Source organism: Nyctereutes procyonoides, unplaced genomic scaffold, assembly GCF_905146905.1.
Source record: "Nyctereutes procyonoides isolate TBG_1078 unplaced genomic scaffold, NYPRO_anot_genome, whole genome shotgun sequence".
NCBI classification, from domain to species: domain Eukaryota; kingdom Metazoa; phylum Chordata; class Mammalia; order Carnivora; family Canidae; genus Nyctereutes; species Nyctereutes procyonoides.
In genome coordinates this window covers 42,700,964-42,713,610 of record NW_026575047.1, presented here as the reverse complement: position 1 = coordinate 42,713,610, position 12,647 = coordinate 42,700,964, and the positions used below count along the sequence as shown (strand labels likewise).

Here is a 12,647-nt window from a genome sequence, read left to right as displayed (position 1 = left end):
CCTCTGAACCACACTTCGAGAACACCAGGTTAGCAGAATTCCCTTATCCTCCATGTTAGCCATGTTTTTGTTGAGAACTCAGAGGAAAACTTCTGTGGAAAGTATGGTGTGGGTGACAGCAGGATCACCTGCTCCTGTGGATCTCAATCTCCCTCCCCAGCTTGCATAGAGGTGTGGTCATAGGGCCCAGCACCCTCTAACCCACTGGCTGTCTGGCCTCCCCACCTGCCCTGGTGCCTCCCTTCTTCCCGTCTCCCAGCTCCTCCCCTCATTACCAGCCACTTTCTTCTTACCACAAGACCCCCTCATTCTCCCCCAAAATGACAGAGCTGGGTACTTTGTACTGGGCAGGGCCTCAGACAGCAAACTACAGGGGCCATGCACAGGCTGCTACCCTTGGGCTTTGCAGCTGATAATTCTTGGTCTCTTGAAATTACATATGTGTGTATATTTATAGCCAAATACATGGGTGCTCAGAAATTACGACTCATTCATAGATATATTTTTAGCACATTGCCTGGCCATCAAGTTCCATTAAATCTTCCTTCCCGGGTTCCTCGTGTCACTAGTCCTATGCTGAAGATGAGGTAAGGCCTTCCCTCCAGTGCGCTGGGCTGTGAGGGGCCCCCTGACCCCAATCTCTCCCACCCCCAGCAATCTGAGGCCAAATGCTTTGCTCCTGACCACCAATCTCTCCTGCTCAGTAGCCTTGAATGCGGCTTGGACATCCAAGCCTGGTTCAGTCTGCCCCCACTCCAGCTTCATGGCCCACCCCCCACCCTCTTCCCTGACGCCATGCATGCAGACAGGCTGGCCTTCCCAGTTCTCCTGATACCAATTCTGCCCTCAAGTCTCAGCTTCTCCATGAGACCTCACTTCACCATTACACCTCCCTCTGGACTTAGCAGCCAGTGTGTGGAGGGCCCTGGTCATACAAGATACCATGTGCAGGGCCCTGTGCTATGTACCAGGGATACGGGGGTGAGTAAATAAACATTTTTTGTCTTATTTCCTGCCATTAACATTCTGATACCCACTGATTCTTTGCTATAGCATTGTGGTGTTTCTTGCCTGGCACTCAGGTCATTGTATATTGTCCCCCTATTTTAATTTCCAACTCATAGAGGACCGTATTCTGTGTCATCTTTGCCTAGAATTATGCAATGCTCAGTAAATAGGGCTGAAGGGGAAATGGATTAACCACAATATCCACTGGAATAAGAATCAGAAAGACCCAGACATCTGTCAAACCCATGTGAGAGGTTCCCGATATCTGCTGTATTAACTTGCAATATGACTGACATATTTCGTATTTAAATATTTTAAGTGCTAGATGGGAAAGAACAACTCTCAACCGTGCTCTGGATGGTGTTCCATAAATTGCAGGGATCAAACTGGAGATACTGCCTAATGGGGTGGCTAGGCTCTAAGCCCCTAGTTCCAAATCCCCATACTGCTGTCTGTACCTGTATGACTGACCCCAGATACTACATATTCCCTAAGCCTCAGTCTTCTCATCTGGAAAACGGGGTGAAGAGAACTGTCCCTATGTCAAAGAACTATCCTGGGAATTAAAGGAGAGAATTCAGGTAGAGAGCTTAGCACAATGGGGCACACAAAATTCACTCAGTTCATGAGAGTTGCTGCTTTTCATACTACTGTTGCAGCCCCGGGTAGCATGAGCCCTGTGATGGCATGAGCCTCAGCATGAGAACATGCAAAGATGGCCGGCCCGCTGATCTCCACCCCTGGCCTGACTCCTGTGACTGACATGGCACCCACATGGCAAAGGAATCTGCAGACAGAATAAATGATGTTGCTAACTGATCAGGTGACCTAGAAACAGAGAGGTTATCTGAGTGGGCCTGACCTAATCAGAGGAGCCCGTTCCAGCAGAGTTTTCTCCAGCAGGTCACAGAAGCAGATGCCAAAGATTTGCAGCAGGAAAGGATTTGGTGCCCCACTTCAGATTTGGAGATGGAGGGGGCCATGTGGCACAAAATATGGCAGCCTCTAGGGGCGGAGATCAGCATCCAAAGTGGACAGGGGGACCTCAGTCCTACAATCACCAGAATTTGACTGTGCCAACAAACCTGAATGGCCAGGAAGCAGACTCTCCCCCAGAGCCTCAGGGTAAGAGCTCAATCAACACCTTGACCTCGGACTTATGGTCCAAGACCTTAAGCAGAGAACCCAGTCCAGCCAGCTCAGGCTTCCGCCCTATACACCTATGAGTTAATAAATAGGTACAGCTTAAGCCACTAAGTTTGTAGTGATTTGTTGTATAGCAACAGGACCTAATATAAGCCCTGCTTGGCCTCTAGCCATAATGCATATAAAGGAAAAGCATACCACATGCTTGTTCAAAGGGTCTGGGGTCACACCTTCTGTATCCTTAATTGCTGTATGTGTGATGCTTGAGAGCCCGGACTGTCTTACTCATGTCCACTCCTAGCACTTAGTGCAGGTATCATGTAGAAGCTTTCAATAATTTCACTCACATTCAAAAAGGTCAACTTCTGGGGCACTTAGGAGTAGAATGGCTTAGCTGGTTAGCTTCAGTCCCATGACCAGCTAGTTATAAGGTATTCAGGTGTAATTATCTGGGCAAAACCCAGCAAAAGCCTCTTTTTGGCTTAGAGGAGAGCTCCAGACACTGCAAGTGGTTCAGAGGAAGCCACTCAGCAACCAGAGGAGGTATGTGTCCACATGCAAAGTACCTTGCTTTACACACCACCTGACCATGCTGTGGCCCCTGCCTCAGCCTGCGGCAGCCTCCCAGTACTTAGCTGGCTAACCAAACCCTGACATTTTGCTTGTAATTGCACCTTCCAGTAAAAAGTCCTAGTTGGAGTGGTAAAAATAGCAGCTATGACTTCCTCAGCATAGATATACCAGTCCATCTCACGGCCTGAAAGGAAACCTGGTGATCTGACTGCAGGACGGCAGCAGGAGGCACCCACCAAGGGTGGCCACTCGTGCCTCTGCCCCTGGTGGACCATCCTTAAATAAGCTCCCAAGATGCTCCCTTCACTCCTCTCCCGAAAAACCCAACCTTCAGAATCAGGGAATGTCTGAGAAATGTGAAAACTTGCCAATAGCCCGGCTCCCCACCCTCCTCACCTCCTCCTGCTCACTAGCTGCAGAGAGGTACAATGAGGGGAGGCCCCCCACCAAAGCCCTTTGGGGTCCGATGGTCCCTTTGTGCATTTGCTCTCTATTACCCTCTCCCATGTCTGTCTACCTTCCTCTCTGTGGCCTCCCGTCCCCTGCAGCTGTCCTAACCACGCTGGGCAGGGGATGGATAACAGAAATCTCCACCAGGGCTTATTTCTGAGTTATCCCTGGGGCAGCAGGGCTCATACCAGCCTGGATACTGCCCCTCAAGCGGTGGAGGCGAGCTGTTAGAGCCCACTTGGGGAATGACAGGAGAGCCTGGCTGAAGTGTCTCCAGGGCCATCATAGCGCCTGATGGCACCCAGGAACCATATGGGAGTGGTTTTCCCTGGCCCCAGACTCCTTTCCTTCTCTACCAATCTCCAGAGCTTCCCCATCCTTCTGTCTCTGAATCAAGTACAAGGGACCTTTTGTCAATCTTTTGCTTCTTTTAAAGCCTCTTGTTACAGGAAAACAGACAAGGACCCCCAAAGTAATAAACATAGGAATCAATAAAGTTCTAAGAGCCCCCACTTTTGGTCTAACCAGCAGGTAAGTAGAGGGATCAGCCTGTGGTGATCAATGCCCTTTCAGAGCTTTTTTATGGATGGGATAGAGAACCTTCTCTACCCTCCTGGTTCATTTCTTCCTTCCTGTAGGCGAGACAAGGAGGAACACACCTACCCAGCTAGCCCTCCGACTTTTCTTTCAGGCCACATGAGGGATGCCAGGCAGACATCCCACCTAAAGCCACCCGAGGGCCTCCTCTAGACACGGTGGCTGTTTAGAAACACTCAGATTCACTCACATGTTCAGGACTTTAAATCTCTGGCTCTCACTAGTAAAACCCATGATGTTTGCAGAACTTTTCAGCATAAAATGAACTTTCAGGAATGTTTTCCCATGCGCAACGCACAGCAGCCTGGCAGGGGGGCAGGGCAGGGATTAAAGGGGCCTCATTTCACAGATGAAGCTTCGCTGGAGGTCAGGAGATCAGTCACAGGCAGAGCCAGCAATCGCTAAACCATGATATTCTGGAAAAACAAAGATGGATGAAAACAAAAAGAGGAAGCCTGGATAAACTGGATCACTTTTTTTTTTTTTGGTCTGCTTGTTTTAAAGGAGTTATGAGATCATAACCTCTCCATCACATGAGCTAAGAGTGAAAACATGGATAGTGTCAAGTATTATCAAGTATGGGTGAGGATGTGGGCAAATGGGCTCCCAGACACCATCAGTGGGTGAGTGACCTGCCTGTCTTTGGGAAAGGCATTTGGCTTTGACAATGAACATTTAAAAATCAGAAAGATGCATAGTCAAGGACACACACGACTTCATGAATTGTATGAAGGAAAAAAAAAAAAGTCAGACACAACCTGTCTCCCCTGGAGAGAGTAAGATGAAAGCCGGTGCTGGGCCATGCAGGAATATCGTGCAGCCAGAAGGGTATGTACCAAACCACTGACAGATACCAAGGCCAAAGAGACTTCCGGACCATGCTGCATCTCTCATGTTGTTTGTTTATAAAAGGAATCCACTGATATATTACCAAAGTTTCATTTTTTTTAATTTACTCATTCATTCATTCATTCGACACAGAGAGAGAGGCAGAGACATAGGCAGAGGAAAAAGGAGGCTCCCTGCAGAGAGCCTAATGCAGAACTCGATCCCAGGACCCGGGATCATGACCTGAGCTCAAGGCAGAGACTCAACCACTGAGCTACCCAGGCACCCATGACTGAAGTTTCAAAGGAAACAATTAAACAACTTAAAGGAACATGTTTTCCTCAGCCTTGCCAGAAAGCAAGGTTACGGTGTGCAATGGCTGTAGCCTATCTCTGGCTAGATCCCTCTCCGCAGCCCATGCTGTTCCCAGCCTGTACAGTCGCTTGTTCCCTGCCTGGCATGTGCTTCCTCAGATCTTCCCATGGTTGCCTAGTCCAGTCTTGCAGGTCTCCACTTAAATGTTACCAATCCAGAGAGACCTGCTTCAGGCCCCCTCAGTCTCCTACCTTGACCTTTCCTCCCCATCCACGTCCAGCAGCCCTGATGGGAGCTGTATTTATTTTGTCTATCTGGTCCCAGTTCAATAGGGGCTCCAGGATGGTGGGGACCTTGCCTTGTTTTCTGCTGCATCCCAGAGCCTGGTAGAGAACAGATGGCAAAAAAATATTCATTGGACACATCTCGAATGGAGAGGCTAGAAACAGTCTACTTCGTCACTTCTCCAATGGGGAAACTGAGGCAGACTCTTGACATGTCACTCCCCCTGTGCCACAGTATGCCACAGTGCACCACAACCACTGATTACCCATCTACCTCACATGCCAGAGGCTGAACTTCCAAGAAAGGAGTCTCTTTGAGCCTGACTTCTTTTTCCTAGTTTCTAGTCCAGGATGAGCCATTCAGAAGGTGTGAAACAAAAGCCTGTTACATGAATGGAGCTGTATGGCTTTCTCCCTTGAATTTTCAAAGCTATGAACAGAAGCATTCACAGTTAAGGAACTCACTCTCACCAGCCTGGCTAGCATGCAGCAGAACTTGAACTCTGGATGCTGGATGTAACTGCCATGGCTTTCTATAAAAAGAGCTCCTGGGTCTCTTGGCTTTCACTCCTGCCCAGACAAATCTGGCCTGGCCAACTGCAAACCTGGCAGGCAGCTCATTCTGGAATTGGGTGAGCAAAGCTCCTCTTATCGTAATTAGGAAATTCATTCCCTTCACCCTAGATTGATCTGTGGTCAGCCTCTCCTTGGGGGCCCAATGAGAACAGGTAGAAAATAAACAAGGCTTTTTTTTTCTTTGTTTTCTTTTTTTTTTTTTTTTAAGATTTTATTTATTCATGAGAATACACAGAGAGGAGAGAGAGGCAGAGACACAGGCAGAGGGAGAAGCAGGCTTCACGCAGGGAGCCTGACATGGGACTCGATCCCGGGTCTCCAGGATCACACCCTGGGCTGCAGGCGGCGCTAAACCGCTGAGCCACCAGGGTTGCTCAGGCTTTTTGTTTCTAACCTATCCCTGCATCCTACTCTGATGGATTGGCTGACAGTAGAAGGTATCTTCTTGGCAGGCAGAGGTGGGTGGGAAGTGACACCCTAGGCGAACGTGGTCCTCCCTCTGGCAACAGAGATACAATTCTCCCACGGCCCTGCTCAGCCCCCGCCTTCTTGCAGGAAGAGCTATCCAACTGGTCTTGCAGGCACCTTCTTGGCAAAGTCTAGTGTGTAGGAGCCTCGGGTCCTCCTCCTGTCCCCCTGGGCTCCTTCATGATCCCTACCAATCTTGGGAGATCTGTGCCCATCTCTCTTCTTGGAAGAGGCCCTGGGGACCCCTGCTGGCTAGGTCCCACCCCATCCATTTTGGTACTGGGGAGAGGGTGCCAGCCTAAGTGCTTCCATACTTGCTGCCCAGGTCCCTGCCTGGCACCAGCTAGAACAACCCTGGGAAGTAAGTCACCCACATGCAACCTTCCCTTGGGCCCAGCTTTGTTCTTCTTTGACCTGGTCTTCTGGCTTCATCAGCCCCTAATCCATGGGTACCAGTGCCTGTGTGCCCTTTAGACATGGGCCCTGGACTCCAAGGCAGTGGGCAGAGGGAGGGAGCTGAGGAAGGCCTGAGCAACTGCGAATGTCTGACTCAGTTTCCATTCATCAAGAGAGGAAAGAGAACTAGGAGCTTGCCTACTATATACCCTTCTCGTTCTACAGGGAGGAAAAACTGGGGCCCAGAGAGGGAAAGTGACTTGCCCAGAGCCCTACAGCACCCATCAGAGGCAGAGCAGGAAGTCTAGACTCCTAACTTCTTTTTTTTTTTTTTTTATTTATTTATGATAGTCACAGGGAGAGAGAGAGACAGAGAGAGGGAGAGAGAGAGAGAGAGAGGCAGAGACACAGGCAGAGGGAGAAGCAGGCTCCATGCACTGGGAGCCCGACGTGGGATTCGATCCCGGGTCTCCAGGATCGCGCCCTGGGCCAAAGGCAGGCGCCAAACCGCTGCGCCACCCAGGGATCCCTAGACTCCTAACTTCTAATCTGTCCCTCCACACTCTCTACTGGCTGCCTCTTCTTCCTGCCCAAGAGGGCTAGGCAAATAACTCAAGCCTCTACAATTACATGACACCGGAGGCTGTTAGAACTTTTGGGATTTTACAGCAAAACATGTAATAGAAGTATCATACAGAAGAGCGTCCACACATTTTGGAGAAGATCCAGCTGACGCCCATACACTTGGAGGACATACATAAAACAGCACAGTCAGGGAAGAGGTGCAGCAGGACTTCCAGACCCCCACCTAAGTGCTCTTTCTCCCAATATGTTCCAGGTGTAAGTGTTCCAACTGTAGTGGGAAGTGAGGAGGTGGAGTTGACCTTGGGCCTCAGTCCCATTAAAACAAGGTGTGGTCCAGCGAGCCTGGTCCAGACTCTGTGTACATCCCAGGGCTACAGGAGACCACTGTGAGGGAATCCAGTGAAATCTCCCAACCAAACTGTATGTCTCAGATCACAGAGACAGAGCTTTGAAGAACGGGTCAGTGAGCTACACATGCCTACCTTTTTTTCATCCAAAGTGTATGGACAGGGCTTTAGAAGGAAAAGTTCATCAGTAAGAAAGAACACTGTCTACCGGAGCCAGAGGGAGGGGACAGAGGGAGGTGGCTGATCACGGACACACCAGCAACATCTGAACCCAAATCTGGTTTCTGAGCCCATGCTCATTCCCCTGACCTTGTGCTTGAAGAGATGTAATAGGAAGAGACATAACAGGAAGCCCTCTCATCCTTGACCTCTATCTCTGCTCCCACCATCCCCATCGCCACAGTCCGGCAAGGCCAAGTGCCTGCAGGTGAACAGGTATCAGCTTTAAGGACCTTTCAACTGGGACAGGGGCAGTGATGCTCAGGGGGACCAGGTGGTCCAGAAACGAGGTTGGAAGCTGCTGCAGAGGTGGGGCTGGATTCCATCACCTGCGGACAGACCCAGATTACTAAAGGGAAAGCCCTACGGGGATGAGGTGAATAAAAGCTATGGATGCACACAGCCCCCCCCCCCACCTCCCGGCCCCCCAGCTGTCCTAACTAAGTGTTTTCTGGCTGGGAAAATGCTTCAATAGCTCTGGCTGCCTGAGGCAATTCAATTATGAAATTTACCACATTAGATGAAAACCAGCATCTCAATCAGCCAATTCATTTGCGTCTGGCCACTCTGTTTTCTCCTGCCAGCTCCGTCTGCCCCTCCATGGCCAGGCCACATCCCACACAGCAGGCTGGCCCGGACGGATCAGGGCTTAGGCCAGGGGCTGGTCTTTGAGGCTGGTGGGGTGGCTTCTCCCAGGACCCCCTGAGCAGAGCTGCAGCCAGTAGCCTCCAGCTTCCTGGAGACTGCCAGGCCTGCTGACTTCCACAGGATCAGATGAACCTTTCTCTCACCTCCCATCTGCATTCTCCCTGACCTCAACCTGCACCTGCCTTGAGGTTGCAAGGAACTGGCTTCTGAGAGAAGTGTGGGTGGGTGGGTGGGTGGGAGAAGCCTGCTGCCTGGGGCCCAGAAGCAGGGCTCTGTCAAGCCACTCTCATCTTTACTTTGTCATGCCATCATCTCTCCAGAAAGCCTTTGCCACCTGTGCCCTTCGGCTCCCTTTGTTGCCTTTATCACTGGGGTACCGTGCACACCTGTGCACACCTCGGCATGTCGATGTGTCAGGGCCCCAATCCACGTGCCAGCACACCCTTCTCTAGGAGCTCCCAGAATATAGGGTCCCTACCAAGACTGTTCCAACAATGCTCAATTAGACAATTAACAAATGAATGAACAAAACACTCAGGAGTACACTCCCTTCCCAGCCCCCCTTTGCGCATCAGAGTGATAGAAGGGAAGAAGTGAGCCTGCTTTCACTGAAGACCACAAAGTCCCAGGCCTGGGTAATCGTCCCCACGCTGGGTGCCCAGAGGTTTGAGAGGCTATTAAGGGGCATCGGGCTGCAGAAGCTGCCTCAGATGCTGAGTGAGTAGCTCGCCCACGGCTCCTGTCTGTGCACCACTAACATAAATCTAGCTGCAGCCCAAGCCCCAGGATGAAGGTTTCTACCATTTCTCTCTACCTTCCTTTTAACAACCTCCCTGGAGTCACCTCCTGACAAACGCAATGACTCAAGGCCAAGGTAGCTGCCAGGCCCAGAAGACTGACTCCATCAACCTCCTCAGGCACAGCTTGGGGACCCCAGGACCCCTGGTCTCAGGAGGATACCAAATTTGTCCCAGGTGGGGTGGACCTTGTTTTCTACCGCTCACCGGTCCCCAGGCCCCAAATGCAAGTCTTTCCCAACAGCCCCTAGGAATCCTAACAGCACACCCGGGCCCACTGAGCATCCGTCCCACTTATGAAGGGAGAGACTGAGGTCCAGGGGTCTCAAAGGGCCTGACCCCACATGACCCTCCCCATAACCTGGTCCACGATAAGAGCGGAGGGGTGGGGGACGGGGCTTCCTGCCTCCTCCCCCAGTGCCACTGGAACTTCACCCTTCACCAGGCCAGAGTGAAACCAGGAGGCCCAGACACACGGTGTTCTCTGCCCTGACTCACCCGGGAGGGCCAAACCTCAGGGAGCCTTTCCCCTCCTCAAATCAAGTCAGCAGGACCCAAGAGTGCCCAGTTTAAACCTGCAGGGGCCTAGGTCGGCCTCCATACCCCCATCCCTTTGATCAGGTCCCCGTGAAGATTTCTCTTTGCACAAAGAGAGTGATAATGCACCTCGGGGATGCTGAAGCAGCAGCACACAAGAAAATGTACGGCGCTTCTGGGGGTGCAGCCTCTCCCAGGAAAAGCTTCTCAAGCAACTAACTAGAGGAGGACAAGAAGCGGGGGGGGGGGGGGGGGGGCGTGCCCAATGCGGTGTAGGAGCCGGGGCAAGCGGCGGGGAAGAAGACGGCGGCGCTGGACGGGGCTCGCGGTGGACCCGCCGGGGGGCGCCCGCTCGGTGGGCAGGAGGGTGGGACTTGCAGCGCGCGACCGCCGCTCCGCCGCTCTCTAGAGCCCGGGCCGGGTCGGCGGGACCGAACCGGCAGGGGCGCGGGGGGCGCGGGGAGGGGAGGGGGGAGGGGGGCGCGGGGAGGGGGCGCGGGGAGGGGAGGGGGGAGGGGGGAGGGGGGCGCGGGGAGGGGAGGGGGCGCGGGCCGCACTGCCCCAGGTAACCCCCGGCCCGGCCCCGGCCCGGCCCCGCCCCGCCCCGCACGCGGCCCGCGGCCGTCTGGCCCTCGGCGGCAAGTGCGCGGGGACTTCGCCCAGCCCGGGCGCAGAGCCCGGCCGCTCACCGCCCCAGACACCGGCAGCCTCCTCTTTCCAGGATCGATACTAATTCTTTAAAAAGAGAGTCTGCGGACTCCATGAATCAAGCACTCCCGGGGGAGAGTTGTAGCTCCCGCGCGCAACATCCATCTGCAAGACCAATTCATTCCGTCGCGCCGAGCTCTCCGCAGGCACCCTCGGAGCAGCCCGGCCCCAGCCCGGCCCCAGCCCCCCCCCCCCCCCCGCTTTGTCCCCGAGCGCAGCCCCCGAGCGCCCGGCGCAGCTCCCACGGCGGCGCGCGCAGGCCCCCGCAGGCCGGTCCCAGCCGGGGGGCGGGGTGACAAGTGCCAGCCGGGCCGGCGGCCGGGGCGCGCGGCTGCACCGGCCCCGCCACTCACCGCCCGCCGCGCTCCTCGCCCGGGTCCTCCTCCGCCGCCGCCGCCGCCGCGCCGCCGCCGCCGCCGCCGCCCTCCCCGGCTCGCCTCTGCCCGAGCGCGCCGCCGCCGCTGTACCTCCCGGGCGCCGCCGACAAACTAGTTTCTCAGGCCTTCCCGCCCCGCCTCCCGGCGCGAAGCCAATCAGAAGCGGCGCCTCTGTGACGGACGGGCGGTCGAACCCATGGTTGAGCCCGCGGCGGGAGAAAGGGGCGGGCGCCCGGGCCGCGCCGGCTCCGCGAGGGGGGCGGGGCGGGCCGAGGAACCAGACTTTGACCAGATTCTTAAAGGGACAGGCCCCCGCCCGCCCCCGCCCGCCCCGCCCGCCGCGGCCGAAGTTTAGGAACAAAACCTGTCGGTGTTCTAGAGCTTTCCGAAGGACGAAACTGTGTGGTTTGCAAACGCCGCTTCTGGGCCGGATGTGCGGAGCCACGCTTTTGGTTGTGGAAGTGTTAGGGAAACTCCTTCGTTGTACTCTGGGCTTGTTTCAGTGTTTGGGATTTTCTGCAGCCGCTAAACCCCATTACGTACTTGGGATATGTCTTTTTCAGGGTGCTTCAGCTCTCCGACCCATACCATTCCTAAGTTCTTTATGTAAGCCGGTCTTCAAATAGGCATTCGCTCGTTCATTCATTCATTCATCCATCCATTAATTCATTGCACCAACGTTTGCTGCACGCCCGTGTGATTTGGTGGTTTCTGAACGGAAGCAGATTATAGAAATGATCCATAATTTCTATTTCTTGCCTTCTAGTTTTGCATCTTGTCCCACGGCTTCAGGTTGCTGGGTATCCAATTTGTTCATCTGTAACGGGGCAGGTAAAGAGTCCTATTTCCCGGGCACCTGGGTGGCTCAGTGGCTGAGAGTCTGCCTCCCGCCCAGGTCATGATCCCCGGGTCCTTGGATGCGCCCTGCATCGGGCTCCCTGCACGGATCCTGCTTCTCCCTCTGCCCCTGTCTCTGCCTCTCGGTGTGTCTCAAATAAATAAATAAATAAATAAATAAATAAATAAATAAAATCTTTTTTTTTAAATGTTTTTTTTAATTTTTTTTATTTTTATTTATTTATGATAGTCACAGAGAGAGAGAGAGAGAGAGAGAGAGAGAGAGAGAGGCAGAGACACAGGCAGAGGGAGAAGCAGGCTCCATGCACGGGAAGCCCGACGTGGGATTCGATCCCGGGTCTCCAGGATCGCGCCCTGGGCCAAAGGCAGGCGCCAAACCGCTGCGCCACCCAGGGATCCCCCAAATAAATAAAATCTTAAAGAAAAAAAAGAGAGTCCTATTTCCGGAATGAAAGGACAGGAACTCCTATGACCAGGTATGTGTGCCGTAAATGTTTTTTCTCCCTTCTTCTGAAAATCGATCATAAGGTAGGTTACTTAAGGATATGAAAAGCCCTGGTAAAGTATAGAAAGTCCTCGGTGGTGTAGGAGCCAGTTATGGGGAGCGCAGAATTCCCAGGGAGCAGAGGTCACACCTGTGGGAGGTCTAAGGAAGGTTTATAGAGGGGGAGGAGGAGCGCACCAAAGATTGGGAAGAGAGGTGGGATTTTGACTGGTGGGAAGGCTGTTTAGACTGGACAAAAGAGAATCCAGGGTGCCAGGTGGCAGCAGGAAAGACCTCTCGGAGGAAACTGTATGGTGCAGAGAGAGAGAGGACAGCAGAGAAGACCCCATCTCGGTTTGGATCCTGGCTCTACCTCAGGACCAGGAGAGAGCCGGAGGCAGATGCTCAGGCTGAGTGTCAGATTCTTACTGGTGAAAAGGAGGAAA

The 12,647-nt window shown here is 53.4% G+C and overlaps 1 protein-coding gene across 2 annotated transcripts in view; it reads right to left on the bottom strand.

Moving 5' to 3' along the window:
• The window catches only part of KLHL25 (kelch like family member 25), a 36,318-nt gene extending 25,393 nt beyond the window's left edge, over positions 1-10,925 (bottom strand). The window contains exon 1 of one of the 2 annotated variants that reach the window (XM_055326363.1): positions 10,836-10,925. The gene's annotated coding sequence lies outside the window, so the exon portion shown is untranslated. Of the gene's footprint in view, positions 1-8,304; positions 8,457-10,835 lie in introns of those variants that run through there. The other variant, XM_055326362.1, reaches the window with a different exon arrangement.
• Between the last annotated feature and the right edge of the window lie 1,722 nt (positions 10,926-12,647).